The 25,872-nt window shown below is 43.1% G+C and overlaps 1 protein-coding gene across 3 annotated transcripts in view; it reads left to right on the top strand.

Annotated features, from left to right (window-relative positions):
- Positions 1-25,872, top strand: part of LOC122564565 (brain acid soluble protein 1-like) — a 99,038-nt gene that overhangs the window by 66,048 nt on the left and 7,118 nt on the right. The window lies entirely within an intron of this gene.

Here is a 25,872-nt window from a genome sequence, read left to right as displayed (position 1 = left end):
GAGTCAGAGAAAAAATCCAGAAAAATTGAGATGCACTGATTCCAGAAAAATCCATGTGTTCAGTATATCCCGACAGTATCACATTACAAGATCCATTGAGTCATGTAATGTACAACATATTGTGTATAGTGTCTTGGTGCAAAGCTACAATTGGGCAACTGCTATATTTAATGCATGGGTGCCCTCTATTTTAACATCAAAGCCAACCTAATAGTTTGTATTTCAATGGGTGTTTAGTAATAGTGGTAAACATTTTTATAATCATGTTTTGACACACTTAAAATTTTTTTTCAATATTTCTTGTTTTTGAAACCATTTTTTAAGAATCTTAGCTACAAGGTACAGTTTGGTAGTCAGCTGTTTTTTGAGTTAACATTTCATCATTTGGACCGTGTTCATTGGTTCAATGCCTTAGGGCAGTTTTGTGAAGTCTCAAATATAAAAAGACAGAAAATTCTTGAAATACTGAGTGAGACACAAGGATGCTATAAAATAGTACTGATAGATTAGGTGAGTGGACAAAACCTAACAAACCTAACATGTAGAGGAATACAAAACTGTCAATTTTGGCAAGAAGGAAAACGAAGCTTATTATCTAAGTAGTGAGAGACGGCACAGTGGCTCAGTGGCTAGCACTGATGCCTCACAGCACCAGGGACCCGGGTTTGATTCCAGCCTCGGGTGACTGTCTGTGTGGAGTCTGCACATTTTCCCTTTGTCTGTGTGGGTTTCCTCTGGGTGCTCCGGTTTGCTCCCACAATCCAAAGATGTGCAGGTTAGGGTGGATAGGCCATGCTAAATTGTCCATCGTGTTCAGGGATATGTTCATTAGATGCATTAGTCAGGGGTTCATGTAGAATAATAGGGGAATGGGTCTGGGTGGGATACTCTTCAGATGGTCAGTGTGGACTTGCTGGGTCAAAGAGCCTGCTTCCATCCTGTAGAGATTCTATGATCTATGAGAGATTGCATAAATCTGACATGCAGAAACCTGGATGTCCTAATGCGTGAATCTTGGGAGTTTATTATGCATGTACAGCAAGTGAATCGGAAAGCTTAAGAATGCTATCATTTATCATAATGGGAATTAAATATAAAAATAGAGAGGTGTGCTTTACTTTGGTAAGGCATTGTGGAGACAACATCTAGGGTATTAGTTTCCCTATTTAAGGAAGAATGTAAATTATTTCAAAACAATTCAGACTAGGTTTACCAGACTAATACCTTGCCTGGGGAATTATATTATGAGGAAAGGTTTGACAAGCTGGACTTGTATCCATTGAAAGTTGAGAAGAATAAGAGGCAACTTGATTGAAACAGAGAAGATTCCAAGGAAATGTAACAAGTTGTGTGTGAAGTTTTCTCTTGTGAAAGAATCTAGATTGGGGAACATTATTTAAAGGAGAAAGTGAGGTCTGCAGATGCTGGAGATCAGAGCTGAAAATGTGTTGCTGGTAAAGCACAGCAGGTCAGGCAGCATCCAAGGAACAGGAGAATCGACGTTTCGGGCATAAGCCCTTCATCAGGCTTATGCCCGAAACGTCGATTCTCCTGTTCCTTGGATGCTGCCTGACCTGCTGAACATTATTTAAAACCAAGGGTTGCTCATTTAAGACAGAAATGTGGAGTTTTTTTTCTCTCTCCAAAAGTCTTCAGAGTTTGGAATACTCCCCCCGAGAAAAAGAGGTGAAGGAAAAGTTTTTGAAATTTTTAACGAATGAGGTGGAAGATTCGTTACTAGGGATTGGTGGGAGTGTGGAGCTGAGGTTAAATTCAGATCAATCATAACATTACTGAGTGTAGAAGGACACTGAAAGGGCTGAGTAAAAATGTACTCTAGCTCCCAACTTGGACATAAATATGTTAAGTCTGGAGAGAGAAATCGAATTATGGGCTGAATCATCTGTCTTTTTGGCTGAGAGAGTTACATTGAGGTCTTTGGAGGGCTTTTGACATGAGGCCAAATGGGATTTTTTTGCTATATCTTACCAAATACATTGCATTAAATACCTGTCTTGACCCATGGCATCTGTCACATCCAATTCTGCCTCCATTTTACCACGCGCCATTTCCAAAACAATTCATTACTCAGTGGGTATCTGCTGCAAGATTGGCATCCCTTATACCTATACCATCTCTGAAAGGCTGCTGTGCATTTGGACAAGAGTGGGCCATCAGCCATTGCTCCACACTGGTAATGTAATGGCCCAGCAATCACAATGACATGTTGCTTATTGCACAAAGCTGGCATAGCCGACACTCATACATACAACCCCATTTTCTTACCCTAGTCACCGTTTAATCACCAGCCCACATGCTTTAACTGTCCTTAGTCAGGGTCTTTAGACAGGATATATCTTGAGTTATCTCATTTCTGTCCCCAATGTCCAGTGTAGGCCCTCATCTTGTCATTATCCAGTTGGGAAATATCACACTTAGGCAAGCAATTGGATAGTTCCACACATAATATTTTATTTGCTGTCAAGTCCAGTTCACAGGTTGCAAAACTGACCACAGCAATATGAATAGAGGCTGCAAGTCACATCCACAATGCAAACAAACTGCTGGCATCATGATAAACAGCTATTTCACAGTCTTGGGTTGTTTGCAGCAACCAGCTGTAATCAACAGGAACTGGGTGTCAGTCACATCCTGTCTGCCTTGCAGTGCCTGACTCAGCCGAACTCTGTCATGGACAATGAAAGCTTTCCCCTTCGCAATGTCCTCATCCTCCTTCTTGAATGGCTGTTCCCATTCGTCCAGTTATATCACAGTGGCCTCATTGTCTGCTCCAAAGTCACTGCTCACACATCCCAGATTGTCCCAAAAAGTGGAACTATATCTTCAGCAGCCCCATCATCTGCTTCTCCATGGTTGAATGCTTGATTGAAGGGCTGGGCAGGATTGTATCTGTCCTCTTTATTGGTCAGTGAGGTATGCAATTGTATCATGAGCTATGGAAAAAGCGAGGACTGTAGATGCTGGAGATCAGAGTCAAAAAGTGTGGTGCTGGAAAAGCACAGCAGATCAGGCAGCATCCAAGGAGCAGGAGAGTAAATGTTTTGACCATAAACTCTTCGTCAGGAATGTGCCATGGTCACAGTCCTTGATTCCAGGAATCATCTTGTAAGATCCCTGGACCCTCATAATTACCTGGTACATGAGAGTGCTCCAGGTTGGAGGAGTTGTGAGAGCTGGCAGGATGATGGTCCCACACCTCCAGGAATTGTTAACCATGATCACAGATCACCTGAACATTAATGACCTGGGAGAAGTCAATGACATTCCCAAATCCTACTGCATGGGCTGCAGCACTGACCCCATCATGGGGAATGTAACGAGCTGGTGTGACTTTGCACAGATGGCATTGATAACTGCCCTGCTGTATTTGTGTGCCCAACTGAGTGATCTCTCACAAGCCACCTGTCACTTCCTAGAAGCAGCCAGTTGTGTAGATGTTCAAAGTGACTAACACCTTCACAGCCCCAGGAGAGGATGGCCTTCCCCTGCAGCCATCCTCAAGTCCCGTTCTAGCATACATAGCCTGCAGTAAACAAGACGCCTCAATCACCTCAGGAAATGGAGTTACGGCCAGAAAATTATTTTCCTCCTGTATCGAAGAGTGTGGGGCTGGAAAGGCACAGCCGGTCAGGCAGCATCTGAGGAGCAGGAGAATCAACGTTTTGAGCATAAGCCCTTCATCTTCTTTGGAAGGCAGTTGTAGCAACCAACGTCTCACCAGCAGCTGAGTGCAAGACTGTCGCTGGAAATAACACACATAAGGAGCAGAAGAGATTCTTAGGTGTCAAAACACTTGGTGGTGACATACTTTGGAGATGAGGACTACACATACTCCTCCAGATAGTGAGACAGGTAGCACACAGTTATGAGACCCATGTTTCTATCATTCATTCACCATCAGCCTGAGGAAGTGATCAACTTGGTAAAGATACTACGCTGGTTGAGTGACAAACACTTTTCATTAAGAAAGGAGTTTTGGCTGCACTTCAAACCCTTTCCTATCGCAAGCTGCATCAGTCCTGAAGCTTTTTCACTGCATTCAGAACAGACTATCAATGTATGTATCACTTCCCATTGGACTTGTAGGGGTTGCACAAGGAGCCCATCTTTGGCCAGCAGTCACCTCCTTTTGGGTCATTGCCACTCAATTCTGTGTCTAAGATGACAAGGTTTGTACATCCAGCACCAACCAGATGTTTCAATCTGCTATTGACCAATACTTGACACATCAGCACATTCACACTGCGTGTGTTGTAGGTGTGTGAAGAAACATTTACAAATAAATTGGCATTGATGTTTGCAAGCCCATTTTTAATGTAAAAACCAAACAAACTGTGGATGCTGTAAATTAGAAACATAAACAGAAATTGTTGGATAAGCTCAGCAGGTCTGACAGTATTTGTGGAGTGAAATCAGTGTTAACGTTTCGGGTTGAGTGACCCTTCCTCAGAATGCTGAGGAGGGGTCACTCGATTAAATATTTCTCCCCACAAATGCTGTCAGATGGGCTTATCTTTTCCAGCAATTCCTATTTTTCATGTATTTGCCCTTTCATTGTCCTAGCCTCCAGTAGACATGGATCTCATGATTTTGCCCATAACACAACACTGACTTCACCCACTCCGGGCATTGTTCTAGATATTTTCTAGTTGCATTTCATGTCTAGAGAATGTCAAGTGATGGTTGAGAATGCAGCTTGCAGTGGACACCATCAGTACTGGAATCTTTAAAGTTCCCTTTTAACCCCAACCCTAACCCGACAGTATATTTCCATTCAAATCTACATGTAAATACCTACTGCATCAAAATCCATCTCCAACTGTCTTCCCTGCTCTCTGAACTCCAACATTCTGCCTTAATGTTGCCCCCCCACTCTTCTGCACACCTGTGGAGGCCATTGACAGTAGTCATTGTCACTAACCCATCTTCCCATAGTCTGCCATGCCCTCTGATGACATACCACATACAATCCCAGTCACTTTGACTTTCCCCAACCATAGAATCACAGAATCGCTACAGTGTGGGAACAGGCCATTTGGCCCAACAAGTTCACACCGACTCTCTAAAGAGTAACCCACCCAGACCAATTCCCCTACCCTAATGCACCTAACACTATGGGCAATTTAGCATGGCCAATTCACCTGACCTGCACATCTTTGGACTGTGGGAGGAAACCAGAGCACCTGAAGGAAACCCTCACAGATGCAGGGAGAATGTACAAACTCCACACAGACAGTCGCCCGAGGCTGGAATCAAACCCGGATCCCTAGCGCTGAGGCAGCAGTGCTAACCACTGAGCCACTATGCCGCCCCATTGTTGTCCTTATTCCCACTTCCACAAAACCTTCTGCCTTTTCCCATCCCCTCCCTGCCCTCAAGCCTTGACATCCCCACCCCTTTTAGGGTGGTCATCCAGTTACCCCTTCAAGCTGCATGCACTCTTCTTAACATCAACAGATAAACCCCCACGAATGTGTTCTCTCCAGACCCTGACTGACTTTGATAAGCAGCCCTTGGATGTAACTAACCAGATTCATGACCACTGTCTTTACAGCTCCCCAGCTGATGATACACAATTCCTTTGACTGCTGCTGCGGGTGCCACAGGACTGACTATTGCCCATTCCCAGATTGTACCCGGACAGATCCCTGATTGAGAGTGTCCCAAGCTGATGACTGATCACGGCCAAGCCCCTGGATTGTGTCCCTGCTGGATGATACCAAAACACCCCGAACAGACAGTGGCCACCTTCCACTTGCCTGGACTGAGGCCTCACCCCCAGGCACTCTCCAACATGGCTGTTTGGTTGATTAAATGGGCAGGGCGTTTGCTGCACAGGCAGTTGGTAAACACTGCAGGTGTTAGATTGACATCTCAGTTTGCCGTTGATAAAGGCTACAGCACACACCCATCCTTATCCTCATCTCCATCCTCATTCCCACCAACCCCTTAGACAGATCCCTAATGACATGCAGCCTGTTAGTATATCTGTGCAAAACATCACTTCAATAATGCAGTACTGAGAGTCTTTGGCTCTGGCTGAAGTGCAACTGTCAAAGTGGCATTGCATGGCACATTGTGGATGCTGTGAGCATGCAGGTAGGCATTAAGTGAGTGCCTTTCAATTTAGTTGCCAATGTGCCCAGAAATTCAAGTCTGTACTTCCAGCGTGCCCTGCATGTCAATCTGAGTGGTGTTGTGATGGCCATCAGGAAAAAGCACATGTCAAATGCTTGTGCCCACGCAGATGCTGTCCTGAGATACTATTTGATAATGACACCATGGAAGCTCCAGGCAGCCAACCTCAATCTCAAAGCACCAAGTCCCTGCTCTGGCTTCCATGTTAATAATTTTTATCTAAACATTAATGAGATGAATTGGTCATTAATAAGTCATGTAAAGGTAATAACCCCCTTAATTGCAACACCCTGTTGCCTGCTGAGAATCACATCACTCTGCACTTGGTACTGGGAGGCTCCTGGTGTCAAGGTGGGCCTTGTTGGACTTCTCACCTGGTTCTGCCACAAATCCTGTCATGGCTCATACGTCTTTGGCACCTATAAGATTCCCATTTTTTAATATTAGTGACCTGTCTTTTTGCTGACTTATCATCCACTTTTTTCTTTCGATATGTTTAGTTTTTCAGCTGGAACATGGAAGTAAAATTTGTAATTCCAAAATAAGGAAGAAAATAGGTAAGTATTTTAAATTAAATTAAATAATTAATGGGGTAATTCAGGCTCAGGCATACCTTCAAAAAATGCTTATCTAAAATACAGACTTACCCGAGATCCTTTTACAATTCCTGTTGACAAACAGCACATTGAAGATCTTCCAGCAAAGGATCTAAGTAGGAAACATGAAAGTGATATTTTCACTGTTAGAAGAACAGTGAAATGTCATCAGTGAAGTGTAAACTGGTGCGATTGGGCTGAAAGTAACAACTTTATTGAATATAGAACATTACAGCTCAGTACAGGCCCATTGGCCCTCGATGTTGCTCCGACCTGTGAAACCATTCTGAAGGAGAAAGTGAGGTCTGCAGATGCTGGAGATCAGAGCTGGAAATGTGTTGCTGGAAAAGCGCAGCAGGTCAGGCAGCATCCAGGGAACAGGAGAATCGACGTTTCGGGCATAAGCCCTTCTTCAGGAATCTTTCAGGAACCATTCTGAAGCCCATCTAACCTACACTATTCCATTTTCATCATATGTTTATCCTAAAGAAATGGCAAACACATACATAGCATGTGCAAATCCACAACTATCAAATCATGACTACACACCAGGTCAGTATGGAGATTGCACCCACACCCTTGGCTTTATTAACACTATGCCTGAACCATCTGTGCTACCTGACCAACACATGAGTTGTATGAAGTGTATTCTGTTCAGTTGGGATGTCATTTTACTACACTGGATCAAAGAATTGTAGAACATTAATCAGTGTTTGGTTTCCAGTTAAGAGTCATGGACTTTTACAGCAGAGGACAAGGATCTTCACCCACCATATCCAAACATCTATCTATTTTAATCCCATTTCCCAGCACTTGGCCTGAAGTCTTGTATGCTATGGTGTTTCATCTGTTCATCTAAATATTTATTAAATGTCTGAGGGTTCTTGCCTCTACCACCTTTTTACGCAGTGAGTTACAATCCTCTGGGTAAAACCTTTTTCCTCAAATCCCCTCTAAACTTACTGCCCCTTACCTTAAAACTGTGTCCCCTGCTTAATAACCCCTGTAATAATTTAATTTGATTTGATTTATTAAAGTTTAGTTTCGTGCGCGGTACAGGCAGATCATAACATGCAAAGATCATAGGGTGAATGAACAGAGCAAGGAATCCAAGTTATGGCTGCAAAGAAGGTACACAAAAAGCAAAGTTAAAAATCACACAACACCAGGTTATAGTCCAACAGGTTTAATTGGAAGCACACTAGCTTTCAGAACATCGCTCCTTCATCAGGTGATTGTGGAGGGCTCAATCCTAAAACAATTTATAGCAAAAATTTGCAGTGTGATGTAACTGAAATTATACATTGAAAAATTGATTGTCTGTTAAGCCTTTCATCTGTTAGAATACCGTGATAGTTTCACTTCTTTCATGTGTGAATCACAAAACTTTTTTTTAAAAAGTTGCATTCTCAGGTTAGCTGTTAACAATGGTGATAGCTAGACAATATGTGGAGGGTTGGCTTGTGTGATGGACTGGGCAGGGTTCACAACTTTCTTTCGTTTCTTATGGTTCTGGGCAGAGCAGTTGCCATACCAAGTGGTGATGCATCCAGATAGAATGCCGTCTATCGTGCATATATATAAATGGTGAGAGTCCTTATGGAAATACCACATTTGTTTAGTGTCCTGAGGAAGAAGAACCATTGTTGTGTCTTCTTGACCGTTGCATCAACTTGAGTGGTCCAGGGAGGAAGGTTTCTGCTTACCTGATGACGAGTCACCATACTTGAGGTCTTAACTCTGCTTTCTTCTCACAGATGCTGCTAGACCTGTTGATTTTCTCCAGCAACTTCTGCTTACATTTCAGATCTCCGTCATCCACAGTTCTTTGATTTATTTCTCCCTATCCATATGAGAATGCCCCTCACAATTTTGTACATCTCAATAAAATCCCCCTCAGCCTTCTCTGTTCTATGGAAGACAAATTCAGTCTATCTAGTCTCTCTTTATAGCTGAAGAACTTTTCAGAAAATCTGCAATGTGTACAGGTAATTCACCTATAACATCGTAGTTGCATTCCAGTGAATACTCGCTGAATAGAAAATGGCTGAATAGAAATAATGGGGCCTATGGGAAAAGTGGGGTGAGGGACAGACTAGCAAAATAATCACTCGCAATTGCTCAAAAATCGTCCAGAAGTCTAATGCAAACTATAATACAGCCTGAATGAAGGTTGAAATTATATTTAATAATCAAACAAAATTAAATTTAACACAGTATATTTAAAAAATGTAAGACAGCAGCTCTTTACAGTACCTCTCATAGAAAGCTGCTATGTCAGCACCTGACACAGCATATGTGCAGACTGGCACAAAGACCAGTACCGAAACCAACGCATTGGCGGAACATGCGGAGGTTTTGGCATGCGCAATGTTATAGTGAAATCGCACTGCCGAAACATGTGTTATCCCAGTACTACCTGTATATTTGCTCGAGTTGTTCGGGAGGGTTTAAACTAGTTTGGCAGGGGGGTGGGAAGCAGAGCTACACACCTGAGGGGGTGGGGTGGTGTGCCAGTGGTAGATAGATTCACCACATCTTGTGATTGCACTATCGGGGAGGTTTTTCATGTGATGGAACAAAGGGATTGGTTAAAGCGTGTCTGCTTTAATGCAAGGAGTGTCAGAAATAAGGGCGATGACCTTAGAGCATGGATCAGTAATTGGGGCTATGATGTGTGGCCATAACAGAGACATGGGTTTCACAGGAACAGGAATAGTTGCCAGATGTTCCTCAGTTTAGAACATTTAAAAAGAACAGGGAAGGTGGAAAAAGAGGAGGGGGTGTAGCATTGCTAATCAGAGAGTGCATCATAGTTACAGAAGCGAAGGTTGTTGAGGAAGGTTTGTCTACTGAATCAGTAAGGGTGGAAGTTAGGAACAGCAAGGGAGCAACCACCTCATTGGGGTTTTCTACAGACCCCCTAAAGCAGCAGAGAGTTTGAGGAACTCATAGGCCGGCAGATTCTGGAAAAATGTAGATGTAGCAGGGTTGTTGTTATGGGTGACTTCAACTTTCCCAATATTGATTGGAACCTCCTTAGTTCAGATGGTTTGGATGGGGCCGCTTTTGTCATGTGTATTCAGGAGGGTTTCCTCACTCAATATGTCGACAGATCGATGAGGACAGAGGCCATTTTGGATTTGGTGCTCGGCAATGAGCCAGGACAGGTGTCAGATCTCGCAGTGGGAGAACACTTTGGTGACAGTGATCACAACTGCCTCACACTTACTTATAGCCTTGGAGGGGGAAAGGCACAGTTACCATGGGAAGAATTTTAATTGAGGAAAAGGAAATTATGACGCTATCAGACAGGAGTTGGGAAGTACAGACTGGGAGCAATTGTTCCACAGAAAGGGCACAGCAGACATGTGGAGACTATTTAAGGAGCAGTTATTGTGAGTGATGCAGGAATTTGTTCCTCTGGGACAGGTAAGAAGGGGTAAGATTAAGGAACCTTGGATGATGAGAACAGAGGAGTTTCTCGTCAAAAGGAAGAAGGCAGCTTACATAAGGTGGAGGAAGCAAGGATCTAACACAGCTTTAGAGGATTACAGGCTTGCTAGAAAGGAGCTCAAAAATGGATTAGATTACTTACACTGCGGAAACAGGCTCTTCGGCCCAACAAGTCCACACCGACCTGCCAAAGCGCAACCCACCCATACCCCTACATTTACCCCTTACCTAACACTACAGGCAATTTAGCATGGCCAATTCACCTGACCTGCACGTCTTTGGACTGTGGGAGGAAACCGGAGCACCCGGAGAAACCCACGCAGACACGGGGAGAACGTGCAAACTCCACACAGTCAGTCGCCTGAGGCGGGAATTGAACCCGGGTCTCTGGCGCTGTGAGGCAACAGTGCTAACCACTGTGCCACCGTGCCATGACTCAGGTTAGAGCCAGGAAGGGCCACAACAAAAGCTTGGCAGCAAGAATTAGGGAGAACCCAAAGGTGTCTTACTCATACGTGAGGAATAAGAGAATAATCAGGGTGAATGTAGGGCTGGTCAGGGATAGCATAGGGAACTTGTGCATGGAATCTGAGCAGATAGGGGAAGCCCTAAATGAGGTTTTTGCTTCGGTTTTCACTAAGGAAAGGGACCTTGTTGTGAATGAGAACTTTGAGGAGCTGGGAAACAGGCTTGAACAGATCGAGATTGGGGAAGTTGATGTGCAGGAAATTTTGGCAAATATTAAGATTGATAAGTCCCCAGGACCCGACCAGATTTATCCGAGGTTGCTCTGGGAAGTGAGAAAGGAGGTTGCTAAGCCGCTGGTGAAGATCTTTGCCTCCTCCCTCTCCACGGGAGTCCTACCGGAGGATTAGAGGGAGGTGAATGTTGTTCCTCTTTTCAAGGAGGGCAATAGGGAAATCCCTGGCAATTAGAGACCATTCAGTCTTACATTTGTGGTCAGCAAGATTTTTGAAAGAATTCTAAGGGATAGGATTTATGACTATTTAGAAAAGCATAGCGTGATTAAAGGCAGTCAGCATGGCTTTGTGAGGGGCAGGTCATGCCTCACAAATCTTATTGAGGCCTTTGAGGAGGTGACAAGACAGGTTGACGAATGTCGAGCAGAGGATGTGGTGGTACATGGACTTCAGCAAGGCATTTGATAAGATTCCCCATGATAGGCTCATTCATAAAGTCAGAAGGTATGGGATACAGGGAGATTTACGGTCTGGATTCAGAATTGATTGACTGACAGAAGGCAGAGAGTGGTTGTAGATGGAAAGTATTCTGCCTGGAGGTCAGTGGTGAGTGGCGTCCCGCAGGGCTCTGTTCTGGGGCCTCTGCTCTTTGTAGTTTTTATAAATGACTTGGATGAGAAGGTTGAGGGGTGGGTTAGTAAGTTTGCTGATGGCACAAAAGTTACAGGTGCCATTGATAGTATCAAGGGCTACTGTAGGCTGCAGCACAACATAGACAGAATGCAGAGCTGGCTGAGAAATGGCAGATGGAGTTCAACCTGGATTAGCGAAGTGTTGCATTTTGGAAGCTCGAACCCGAATGCTGAATATAGGATTAAAGACAGGATTCTTGGCAGTGTGGGGAATAGAGGGATCTTGCTGATCAAGTGCATAGACCTCTCAAAGTTGCCGCCCAAGTGGATAGGGTTGTTAAGAAAGCATATGGTGTATTGGCTTTCATTATCAGGGGGATTGAATTGAAGAGCCGCGAGGTTTTGCTGCAGCTCTACAAAATCCTGGTGAGATCAAACTTGGAATATTGTGTCCAGTTCTGGTTGCCCTATTATATGAAAGATACAGAGACTTTGGAGAGGGTGCGAAGAATGTTTACCAGGATACTGCCTGGACTGGAGGGCTTGTCTTATGCGGGGAGGTTGACTGAGCTTGGAGTTTTCTGTCTGGAGAGGAGGAGGAAGAGAGATGACCTGATCGAGGTATGTAATGAGAGGCATGGATAGATTCAATAGCCAGAGACTCTTCCCCAGGGCAGGATTGACTGTCACAAGGGGTCATAGTTTTAAGGTGTTACGAGGAAGGTATAGAGGAGATGTCAGAGGTAGGTTCTTTACGCAGAGAGTTGTGAGCACAAGGAATATGTTGCCAGTGGTGGTGGTGGAAGCAGAATCATTAGGGACATTTAAGTGACTGCACATGGGCAGCAGTGAATTGAGGGGGGCATAGGTTAGGTTATTTTATTTTCAATTAGGATTGATCCTCGGTACAACATCGAGGACTGAGGGGCCTGTACTGTGCTGCACTTTACTATGTTCTATATTGTGTAAAATATGACCTCTCATAAGCATTTACCTCTCTAATTGGTTATTTAGTTCTTTTTCCTTTTAAGGTTAAACATTATCTGGTAATCCTTTCAGTTTTGTGGCCACATTGCCTGAGGCAGCTCAGCTAAAAAATCAGACCTGTCATCTCATTCCTGAAACGATTTCTATCCATTCACACAAGACATAAGATATGAAGATGATGTTGGTTTTGCTGCAAACATCCCCATTTATTTGATTTCTATTAACTGAGTGTCCTCCTCAGCGTTCGATAAGGTTCCCCACAGTAGGCTATTGTACAAAATGCGGAGGAATGAGATTGTGGGAGATATAGCAGTTTGGATCAGTAATTGGCTTGCTGAAAGATGACAGAGGGTGGTGGTTGATGGTAAATGTTCATCCTGGAGTCCAGTTACTAGTGGTGTACCGCAAGGGTCAGTGTTGGGTCCACTACTGTTCGTCATTTTTATAAATGACCTGGATGAGGGCGTAAAAGGGTGGGTTAATAAGGTCGGTGGAGTTGTGGATAGTGACGAAGGATGTTGTAGGTTACACATAGGTAAGCTGCAGAGCTGGGCTGAGAGATGGCAAATGGAGTTTAATGCGGAGGTGATTCACTTTGGTCGGAGTAACCGGAATGCAAAGTACTGGGCTAATGGTAAGATTCTTGGTAGTGTAGATGAGCAGAGAGATCTCCATGTACACAGATCCTTGAAAGTTGCCACCCAGGTTGACATGGTTGTTAAGAAGGCATACAGTGTTTTAGCTTTTATTAATAGAGGGATTGAGTTCCGGAACCATGAGGTTATGCTGCAGCTGTACAAAATTCTGGTGCGGCCGCACTTGGAGTATTGTGTACAGTTCTGGTCACCACACTATGAGAAGGAGGTGGAAGCTTTGGAAAAGGTGCTGAGGAGATTTACTAGGATGTTGCCTGGTATGGAGGGAAGGTCTTACGAGGAAAGGCTGAGGGACTTGAGGCTGTTCTCAAGAAGTTTGAGAGGTGACTTAATAGAGACATATAAGATAATCAGAGGGCTAGATAGGGTGGACAGGGAGAGCCTTTTTCCAAGTATGGTGACGGCGAGCATGAGGGGGCATAGCTTTAAATTGAGGGGTGATAGATATAGGACAGATGTCAGAGGTAGTTTCTTTACTCAGAGAGTAGGAAGGGTATGGAATGTTTTGCCTGCAACGGTAGTAGATTCGCCAACTTTAAGTACATTTAAGTCATCATTGGACAAGCATATGGATGTACATGGAATAGTGTATGTGGGATGGGCTTCAGATTGGTATGACAGGTCGGCACAACAGCGAGGGCTGAAGGGCCTGTACTGCGCTGTAATGTTCTATGTTCTATGTTCAGTTAAGAGTTAACCACATTTCTGTGGGTCTGGAGTCACACTTAGGTCAGACCAGGTAAGGATGGCAGATTTCCTTTCCTAAGGGACATTAGTGAACCAAATGGATTTTTATAACAGCCTTCTAATTTTATGGCTGCCATTGCTGAGATGCTTTTTTACATCAGATTTAATTAACTAGTTCACTTTATATTCTCCAGCAGCTGTGATGGTGCATTTTGTATCAAGATCATTAATGCTGGCTCTGGATGACTTAAGACAAAAACAGAAATTGCTGGAGGAACTTGGTCGGTCTAGCATCTTCTGGGGAAAGAAAACAATGTTAACATTTTGAGTCCAGTGACCTTTTTCAGAACAAGAAGCAACTAGGAAAATGTGGCATTTCTACTGATGATGGGAGTTAGTGGCAAAAGGAGTTAATAGTTCGATACAGACATAGCCCAGATAGAGAGAAGAAAAAGGTTAGCAGATGAAGAAAATGTTGCTAATAAGCTAAGGAAAAATAGAAGCTAGATGGTGATGATGGGTTTGGTGTGCTGAAAGCAACCCATTTCATACCAAGACCTGGGATTGTGAGGCGGGGTAATTCACAAGGAAGGAGATGTTCATGCACTGAAATTATTAAACTCCAATGCTGAGCCCTGAAGAATGTAAGGTACCTTAGCAGAAAATGAAGTGGTGTTCCTCCAGCTTGCATTGAGCCTTGCTGGAACACTGCAGCAAACTTGAGAAAGAAGTGTTGGCATGGGAACACAGTGATGTGTCAATGTGCCAGGCAACAAAAAACTCGGGGTCATTTTTACAGATAAACATAGGTGCTCTGTAAAACGGTCACTCGGTCTCTGTTTCATCTCTCCAGTGTAAAGCAGACTGCATTGTGAACAGTGAATACAGTGGACTAGATTGAGTGCAGGTGAAGCACTGCTTCATCTGGATGCTAATCCTTTGGATGTCTAGAGAATAATCATTATCCTACTGTACCAACATTTGTCATTCTGGATGCTGTAATTAGCTTCATTAGGCCCTGACTGTAGACGAAGGGTTCCACTTCCTGATTGTTATCTTGTGACTCTGTCATTTTGCTTGCTGGATGTTGGGTATACTTGTAATGTGTATTCTAATGAAGGATGACATGGCAGAAGAAGACAGTTGGAAAATGGAGAATGGGTGATGAAGCAATTTACCCCAATATTTCTGGAGAGTTAGGAAAAGTGACCAAGTGAAGCAACAGCCTGAGGACATGGAAATCTTGCTGAATTTATTGTGGTTAGCTTCACCTATATATTTCAACTCCATTTCCCACCAGTCAAACAAATGGACCGCTGGTGGATAAAAAACAATGTCAGCAGTCTATAGTTATGGATCATAGAACATTACAGCGCAGTACAGACCCTTCGGCTCTCGATGTTGCGCCAACCTGTCATACCAATCTGAAGCCCATCTAACCTACACTATTCCATGTATGTCCATATGCTTGTCCAATGATGACTTAAATGTACTTAAAGTTGGCGAATCTACTATTGTTGCAGGCAAAGCATTCCATACCTTTACTACTCTCTGAGTAAAGAAACTACCTCTGACATCTGTCCTGTATCTATCACGAATCCTTGAAGACAGATCCCAGAATTCAGGAGGGAAGAGAGGGGTCAGGATGGGGAGGGGGGTGAGGGGTGTGGTTGGGATGAGACAGTGATTAGAATGGAAAAAAGTACACAATCAGTGGCAGAAATTGATCTGTGGGAAGCATTGCTGCTCCATTGCCTAGAAAGAAGTGCTAATGAAGGCACCTACAAATTGAGCAATCACCCCTTCCCCCTTTTGCTGCCCATTTCCTGATCCCTGGAAAATGCAGGTGTCAAATCTCCAAATGAGAATGTGGGAGCCAGATCCTGAGCCTTCCTCACCACAGCTGGACATTTAGGCATCTTTGTGTTCCCTGATGTAAACATGGAAATCAGTGAGTTGTTCTGACTCCTTTTGTGATCAATAACATGTCTAAAAACAGATATGAGTTTCTCAACAATTGACAGAATGGATCAGCTGACAATTTCACACTTTAAGGCTTTTATTGTAATAAACTAAAATTTACAATTACTGAACATTATTTGGTAGTCAGGCTTTTTTTATTTGGTGATATAATGTGGGTGTCACTGGTTAGGTCAGCAATGCTACGACATACCTACATTCAACAGACAAACTGGGAGCAGGGTTTGGTCTTTTGGCCCATCCAGCCTGCTCTGCCTTTCAGTAAGAGTTTGAGCTCAACTCCACTTTCCTGTCCACCTTGATAACCAAAATACTAAATTAGTGAAAAGCTTAAAGCTAGTCAACATGCAGATGGACTGGGAGAATCAGGATAGTACTGGACCCCAAGAAGGGGAATTTGTGGAGGTCCTCCGAGATGGATTATTAGAACAGCTTGTGCTGGAGCCTACCAGGGAGAAAGGAATTCTGGATCTGGTGTTGTGCAACGAACCGGATTTGATCAGAGACCTCGAAGTGAAGGAGCCATTAGGAGGTAGTGACCACCAAAACAATAAGCTTTAATCTGCAGTTTGAAAGGGAGAGGGTAGAATTGGACAATATTTAAGTTGAATAAGGGGAACTATGGAGCTATGAGGGATGAGCTGGCCAAAGTTCAATGGTGCAATACCCTAGCAGGGATGGCAGTGGAACAACAATGGCAGGTATTTCTGGGTATAATGCAGAAGATGCAGGATCAGTTCATTCCAAAAAAGAAGAAAGATCCTAAAGGGAGGCAGGGGTGGCTGTGGCTGACGAGGGAAGTTAAGGACCATATAAAGACAAAAGGGAAAAAGTATAACATAGGAAAGATGGGTGAGAAATCGGAGGACTGGGAAGCTTTTAATGAACAGAGGATAACTAAAAAGGAAATACGCAAAGAAAAAATAAAGTAAACTGGCCAAAAATATAAAGGAGGATAGTAAAGGCTTTTTTAGGTACGTGAAAAGAAAAAAAATGGTTAAGACTAAAATTGGGCCTTTGAAGACAGGAACGGGTGAATTTATTACGGGGAACAAAGAAATGGCAGAAGAGTTGAATTGGTACTTTAGATCTGTCTTCACTGGGGAAGACACGAGCAATCTCCCAGGTGTAATAGTGGCTGAACGATCTGAACTTAAGGGAATTTATATTAGGCAGGAAGTGGTGTTGGAGAGACTGTCTGAAGGCTGATAAGTCCCCGGGGCCTGATGGTCTGCATCCCAGGGTATTGAAGGAGGTGGCTCTAGAAATGGTGGATGCGTTGGTGATTATTTTCCAATGTTCTCTCGATTCAGGATCAGTTCCTGCGGATTGGAGGGTGGCTAATGTTGTCCCACTTTTTAAGAAAGGAGGGAGAGAGAAAACAGAGAATTATAGACCAGTTAGTCTGACCTCAGTGGTGGGAAAAATGCTGGAGTCAATTATAAAGGATGAAATTACGACACTAATATTTGGATAGCAGTAACAGGATAGGTCAGAGTCAGCATGGATGTATGAAAGGGAAATCATGCTTGACTGAACTTCTGGAATTTTTTGAGGACGTAACTCTGAAGATGGACAAGGGAGATCCAGTGGATGTAGTATACCTGGACTTTCAGAAAGCTTTTGATAAAGTCCCATATAGGGGTTAGTGAGCAAAATTAGGGCGCATGGTATTGGGGGCAAAATACTGACTTGGATTGAAAATTGGTTGGCTGACAGGAAACAAAGAGTAGTGATAAACGGCTCCCTTTCGGAATGGCAGGCGGTGAGCAGTGGTGTGCCGCAGGGATCAGTGCTGGGACCGCAGCTTTTTACAATGTACGTTAATGATATAGATGAAAGTATTAACAGTAATATTAGCAAATTTGCTGATGATACAAAGCTGGGTGGCAGGGTGAAATGTGAGGAGGATGTTAGGAGAATACAGGGTGACCTTGACAAGTTAGGTGAGTGGTCAGATGCATGACAGATGCAGTTTAATGTGGATAAATGTGTGGTTATCCACTTTGGTGGCAAGAACAGGAAGGCAGATTACTATCTAAATGGAGTCAAGTTAGGTAAAGGGGCAGTACAACGCGATCTAGATGTTCTTGTACATCAGTCAATGAAAGCAAGCATGCAGGTACAGCAGGCAGTGAAGAAAGCTAGTAGCATGCTGGCCTTCATAACAAGAGGGATTGAGTATAGGAGCAAAGAGGTCCTTCCGCAGCTGTACAGGGCCCTGGTGAGACTGCACCTGGAACATTGTGCGCAGTTTTGGTCTCCAAATTTGAGGAAAGACATTCTGGCTATTGAGGGAGTGCAGCGTAGGTTCACGAGGTCAATTCCCAGAATGGCGGGACTATCTTATGCTGAAAGATTGGAGTGACTGGGCTTGTATACGCTTGAGTTTAGAGGCTGAGAGGGGATCTGATTGAGACGTAGAAGATTATTAAAGGATTGGACACTCTGGAGGCAGGAAGCATGTTTCCGCTGATGGGTGAGTCCCGAACCAGAGGACACAGTTTTAAAATAAGGGGTAGTCCACTTAGAACAGAGTTGAGGAGAAACATTTTCACCCAGAGAGTAGTGGGTGTGTGGAATGCTCTGCCCCAGAAGGCTGTGGAAGCCAAGTCTCTGGATACTTTCAAGAAAGGCTTGGATAGAGCTCTTCAGGATAGTGGAATCAAGGGTTATGGGGATAAGGCAGGAACAGGATACTGATTGAGGATGATCAGCCATGATCATAATGAATCATGGTGCTGGCTCGAAGGGCAGAATGGCCTACTCCTGCACCTATTGTCTATTGGATATTCCTTATTAACATCTAATATTACCAAATGCTTAATTTTTTATAAATTACTGTACACTCTCCATGGAAACATAGAGTGTATTCCCCCATTTCTGCATGGGGGATACTTAATCAACTCCACATTGATTAAGCACTTGATGGGAAGGACAATGAATGACCTTTCTGTCCCAAATAATGCCCACTTATGTGTCTCATACCACTGGCAGAGGTAGGAACATGGTTTGACAGAGGAAAAAGAAGCCCTGACATGTTTGCCAGCTCCTGGGGGAGGGATTCTGTCAGTACTGAGACCCTGAATAAAGCACCTGGAACTGCGAAGTGAGGGGTCCCTGCCTTGCCCTTGTTGCCTAACCTTCTTCAACTTCTTAGTTCTGTAATCCCCACCCTATCATATCACTCCCTCCTCACTCATCTGTGCTCTGTGCCCTTCCTTGACCTGAGAGCTTCGGTGTTGGCTTATCAGCAGCAGTCACAGTGTCCTTGGCAAATATAGAGCATTGCCATTCTGTGTAGGACAGGCTTTCCACCTGGAATTCTTGATCCTGAGGGAAGGCTGACTGCTGGCTGCCAGGTGTCTGAGTGCAATGAGATATGAGACGCCTTTCATGAGATATGATGCAAGGTCTCAAATTGGTCACCAAGTTTCCCAACATTTCAACATGAATCTGCTCATAATCTTATGTTTAAAGCTCTAAGTTCCTCCTGGTTTCACAGGATTTCCAAAAGAGTCAATGTTCCAGAGTACTATAAACAAAGTATTTTTATTCACCACAAAGGTATACAGGAAAGCCACACACACAGACCAAGTCCTGAACTACGAAAGCAACCACCCCAACACACACAAACGAAGTTGCATCAAGACACTATTCAAAAGGGCCACAACACACTGCAGTACACCAGAACTGCAAAAAGAGGAAGAATAACACCTCTACAATGTATTCGCCAAAAACGGATACCCCCGCAATTTCATCAACAGATGCCTAAGGGAAAGACAACGGAATGAGGACATGCCACAACCCAAAGAACTAGCCACGTTACCATGCATCAAGAACATTTCTGAACTGACAGCCAGACTACTACGACCACTAGGACTCATAACAGCACACAAACCAACAGCCACTCTCAGACAACAACTCACCGGAACGAAGGACCTGATACCCAGCATGAGCAAAACCAACGTAGTATACAAAATCCCATGCAAGGACTGCACAAAACATTACATAGGACAAACAGGAAGACAGCTAACGATCCGTATCCATGAACACCAACTAGCCATGAAACGACACGACCAGCGATCCTTAGTAGCCACACACGCGGATGACAAGCAACATGAGTTCGACTGGGACAACACTACTATTATAGGTCAAGCCAAACAGAGAACAGCCAGGGAATTCCTAGAGGCATGGCACTCATCCAAGGATTCTATCAACAAACGCATTGACCTGGACCCAATATACCGGCCACTGCAGCGGACAGCTGGAACTGACAACCAGAAGTGGCAGATACAAACCACTATAAATGCCGGAGGAAAGATCACAGAAGGCTCCCAAGCACTGAGGATGTCACCTAGACAGGGGACGAAATGTCTGCAACACAAATTCCCAGCTCGGCGAACAGAACCACAACAAAGTCTTTTTATTCAATCTATAAGCAAACTAATATGGCCTTCCAGCAATGAGGCACTACAGCAAATTATCAGTATCTAACTATTAACAAATTAGGTTTCTTCAAACAGGGAATCTGTCATCAGCAGCTTCCTGCTTTACTGGTTAACCTAAAAACAGTCATAGAGTCTTAGAAATATACAACATGGAAACAGACCCTTCAGTCCAACTCATCCATGCTGACCAGATATCCCAAACTAATCTAGTCCCATTTGCCAGCACTTGGCCCATATCCCTCTAAACCTTCCCCATTCATATACCCATCCAAATGCCTTTTAAATATTGCAATTGTACCAGCCTCTACCATTTCCTCTGAGAGCTCATTCCATACATGCACCACCCTCTGCGTGAAAAAGTTATCCCTTAGATCCCTTTTAAATGTTTCTGCTGTCACCCTAAACCTGTGCCCTCTAGTTCTAGATTCCCCCAACCCAGAGAAAAAAACCTTGTCTATTTGCCCTATCCATAATCCTTTACCTTTGCCTGACTCAGTAATAACCTTTTTTAAATTATCCATGAAAATGCATTTCAGGCCAACACTTGTTGCCATTGCTAGTTGTCTTTGAGAAGATGCTGGTGAACGCTGTAATCCATGAAATGTCGAGATACCCATAATGCTGTTAGGGAAGCAGTTCCAAGATTTTTACACAGTGACAGTGAAGGAACACTGATATAGTTTCAAGTCACGATAGTGAGTCTGTTGGAGGGGAACTTGCAGGCAGTGGTGTTCCCATATATCTGCTGCTCTTATCATTATAGTTGGAAATAGATGTGGGTTTGGAAGGAAATATCTGAGTCTTGATGAATAGCAGTTGTGCATCTTGTAGATGGTACACACTGTTGCTGTGAAGCATTGGTGGTGAAGGGATTGAATGTTGAAGGTGGTGGGAATAAAGCAAGTTAATTGGGTCCTGGATGGTGTGGTGCTTTTTGACTGTTGTTTCAATTGCGATCATTCAGGAAAATTGAAAGATTTCCCACCATATTTGTTTTTAATTCATTTACAGGATGAGGGAATCACTTGCTAGGTTAACATTTATTGTCCTAATTGCCCAGAGAGTGGTTAGGAGTAAACTAGATTGCTGTGGGTTGGAGTTACATGTAGACCAAACCAGGTAAGGATGGTACTTTCCTTCCCTAAGTAATATTAGTGAACCAGATGGGTTTTTCTGACAATCAACAATTAATTCCAGATTTTTATTGAATTAAAATTCCACCATCTGTCATGGCAGGATTCAAACCCAAGTCTCCAGACAATTCCAGGATCTCTGGATTAACAATCCAGAAATAATATCACTATGCCAATGCTTCCCCTCAGAGGTTATTCCCAACTTATATCTTGTAGATGGTGATAAGCATAGCAGGGTTGTGAGGTAAATTATGTGCCACAAAATTCCTAGCCTCTGACCTCCTCAAACTTGAATGTAGTCCAGGTCACACTGTAGATGAACACTGACTGCCTCAAAAACTGAGGAGTTGTGAAGGGGGCTAAATATTGTGCAAACTTCAGTGAACACCCCCACTCTTGTCCTTATTATTGAGGGAAAATTATTGATGAAGCAGTTGAAGATGATAGGACCTAGGACACTACCCTGAGGAACTCAGAGATGCAGTAGGATTGAAATGATTGACCTCTCGGAATCACAAGTATCTTCTTTGTGCCATTGACTCCAGCTTTGCTCAGAATAAATGATGTCACACTGTGTCAAATGCTGCTCTCACCTCATCTCTGGTATTCAGCTGTTTTGTCCATGTTTGAACTAAGGTTGTAATGAGGGCAGGAGCTGAGTGACCTTGGCAGAACTGAAAGTGGGCATCACTGAGCAGGTGATGCTTGATAGCACTGTTGATGACACCTTCCCTCACTTTACTGATGATCAAGAGTAGACTGATGGGGCAGTAATTGACCAGGCTGAATTTGTCCTGCTTTTTGTGGACAGAACATAACTGACAATTTTCCACATTAGATGTATGTATTGTATCTGTATTGGAACAGTCTGCCTTGGTGTGCAGCTAATTGTGGAGCACAAATCTTCAGTACTATTACCGAATGCTCTCAGGGCCAGTAGCCTTTGCAGTATCCAGTGCCTCCAGCTACTACTTGATACCATGTGGAGTGAATCAAATTGGATGAAGACTAGCATCTGTGATGTCGGGGACCATTCGAAGAGGCTGAGAGGGATCATCCAATTGGTCTTCCTTCTGAAGATTGCAAATGCTTTAGCCTTATCTTTTGCATTGAAGTGTTGGGCTCTTCCATCATTAATGCCTGGGATATTTATGGAGCCTCCCCTTCCAGTGACTTGTTTACTTATCTACCATATTCACAATAGGATGTGGCAGGTTTTCAGAGCTTAAATCTGATCTGTGTGGGATGCTGCTAGCATTGTTTGGAACATGAATACTCCTGTTTGAAGCTTCACCAGATTGACACCTCATTTTTAGGTATGTTTGGAGCTGCTCCTGGCATGCCCTCCCCTCTTCCTTTAACTAGGGGTTTGCCAACAGGGAAACAAGTTCAAGGGACCCAAAATAAAGACCTTTCTAAGCAGATGTTTTGAACATTAAAACTGAATATTTCAGTACCACTAAGGCCAGACGATTGAGGAGTTACTCCTGTCCTGATGGGGCATGCATTCACTGAGTTTGTGCTGCATCCTATGGAAGGATTAACATGTGGAGATTCAACAGAACAGAATTCTTATCCATGGTCACACTTTGCCCATAATGGTTACCATTTTTGGTTTAGGTGCAGCACATTGAATTTTAAGCCAGACCTGCTTCCTGCACTGTGAAATTCCAATCTGTAATACCTTGGGCTGAGGAGATCAGCATATACACTGTTCCTGTTCTGCTTTCTCCTTGTTACTAAGTAAGGCTGTTCAACTCTTAATGTACTGTAATACTTCTGTATTTACACCTGTACCAAATCACTTAGCAAAGACAGCTCCCCAGTCTGAAACCTCTCTTTTCACGTTCATTTTCGACTGGTGTTTTCTCTCCTACTGATGTCAGAAACATAGAACATAGAATGTTACAGCGCAGTACAGGCCCTTTGGCCCTCGATGTTGTGCCGACCTGTGATGCTCGTCGAACCTATACTGTTCCATTATTATCCAAATGTGATCAGTTACATGAATTTTGTTATATCATGTCCTCCCCACCCTCAAATTTCTATCAACTCATATATATTATTTTAGTAGCTTATTTCTAATCAGTTGCATAGCCTTTGTAATCAGTAACATCATGGTCACTGTTATCACCACCTTTCCTTCCCCTAATTGCCTGATTTGGAACTTCACTGGACCTCCCAATCTGGTTCACTTGTGTTCATCAGTAAGATGATGATATTGTGTTGCATCTGGAATAATTGTATCACTACACACTGTCTGATGTATAACAGGTGTAGCTGTCCCATGTTCTGTGTTCATCATACTCAGTATCCTTTCTTGGCTTGGAGTAAGATCAAAGACTTCACGTTCCTCCTGAATGATCCTTCAGGTGCTCTGACAATGTAAGATTTCAGTTGCTCAGATTGTCTGATGACTGTGGCTTCTGACTTCTTGCTCGTTAACCATACTTTCTGCCCTAGCTTTAAAATTGAAGGTTTGTATGTTTATCCGTGTTGTGCCATGTCAGCTGCATCTTGCTGTAGCTTTCTCTAATAGTTTTGCTTCTTGCGGTCTTGAGAGGCCACGTTTGACCTGAGGTGATGTTCCAAAACTGGTCCATTTGTTTTTAACCTCTTTCCCATTAGCAATTCCTGTGGTGAGTATTCATTAACCAGTGATTGCTCTTTTTATGTATTCTTACAAATCAGTGACTTCTCAGTCTTATTTATGTTATCAGCCTATACTTTTGATTGAAGATGGTCTAGAGAACTTGTCACCTGGTTAATTCCTGCCTCTAAAGTGAACTTTCAGAATTCCCCATTCATGGATTGAGATCCATTGACTGATTATTCTTCATTTGGGAACTGTGTATTGCAAAAATCCTTTTCACTGCTGTGATCTCTGAGACTGTTAGGGGTGTTTTGAAGTCTTGCCATTTCAAATTATCTTGAATAATAGTTGACTGAGACAATATCCATCGTTCTATAATCAAACAAATCCAATGCTAGCTCTCCTTATAGCCTTTCCACAAATCTGGTGGAAAGCATTGGCTCTGTGTGCGCTTGTTTGTGTGCTGCGCATGTTTGGAACAACAAAATGTAATCTTGTATGTCTTTCACAATGCCCGGCCAACACACATCATTGCATTCTTAATCATACCTAAATATCCTCCATAGAGTCTCTGTAGAATTTCTTATCTCATCAACTTTGGTATAACCATTCTATGGTTGTCCACAAATAAGTCTTCTATTATTGCCAAATGTTGTTTCTAATCTTGGTATCTTTGCCACCCTGAGTCTGCTGGATAATATTCAAATCTTCCTTGCAGGTACAATTGGCTGATGTATGTACACTGCTGAAAATGTGTTGCTGGAAAAGCGCAGCAGGTCAGGCAGCATCCAGGGAACAGGAGAATTGACGTTTCGGGCATAAACCCTTCTTCAGGAAAGCCCGAAACGTCGATTCTCCAGTTCCCTGGATGCTGCCTGACCTGCTGCGCTTTTCCAGCAACACATTTTCAGCTCTGATCTCCAGCATCTTTCTCCTCCTGATGTATGTACACTCCTTGCCAGATTTTTGAGCTGCACAAATTGGTTTCCATTTCCCTCAGATTATCAAAAAGTCTTGGTTATTGTTGTAGAATAAGATTTTACTTCAACAAGATTAGGATCCTCTTTTTCTAATCAATCTACTGCTACCCTGAGAATGCACCTGCCATTGCTTAGATCTTGCCTGGAACATAAATTATCCCATAGTTTAATTCATCAGTCTAAGCCTTCTTCATTGTATGCATGGAAGCATTTTTGAGATTTCTTTCTATTTTAATAATGTTACCAATGTTACTGACTTATGGTCTATCTCAGACTCATGAGATCATCTAGAAACTTTTCACACTGCAATTTAACTGTTAATCTTTCTTTTTCAATGACTGTGTAACTCAGTTTGATCTCCATCAAAGCTCTTGATATAAAGCAGATTGATTTTCATGTTCCATAAATTTGTACTTGATTAAGGATTGCTCCTAGTCCTGTGGAGGATATCTCCAAGGCCAGTAAAGTGACTGCACTATGATGTGTTGACAGATTAAGACAAAGTAACATTTTTCTGGTTGTCAAAAGTTTGTAGTCTGTTCCTGATGGCAGTGTCATTGTTGACCTTTCTTCAAAAGCTCCTTTCTAGGTTGAGTAAGACTGGCTCAGCTGAGGATAAACCTTCCTACTTAATCTGTTATCCCAAAGAAGTTTACTACATTATTTACACAATATTGCATCAGAAATTCACTGCTGCCTCAGCCTTCCTTGGATTTAATATTATGCCTTGCTCTTGGACAGTGTGTCCAAGAAATGTAATCATCATTTTCAAGAATTGGCTTCTCATGTTTAGTGTAAGGCCTATGTTCTGTAGCATCTTTAATATGTCTTTGATACACTGGTCATGTACCTCCTTTTTTT

The sequence above is a fragment of the Chiloscyllium plagiosum genome, chromosome 29 (assembly GCF_004010195.1).
Source record: "Chiloscyllium plagiosum isolate BGI_BamShark_2017 chromosome 29, ASM401019v2, whole genome shotgun sequence".
NCBI classification, from domain to species: Eukaryota; Metazoa; Chordata; class Chondrichthyes; order Orectolobiformes; family Hemiscylliidae; genus Chiloscyllium; species Chiloscyllium plagiosum.
The sequence above is the reverse complement of the archived record's forward strand: the minus strand, read 5'-3'. Positions and strand labels throughout refer to the sequence as shown.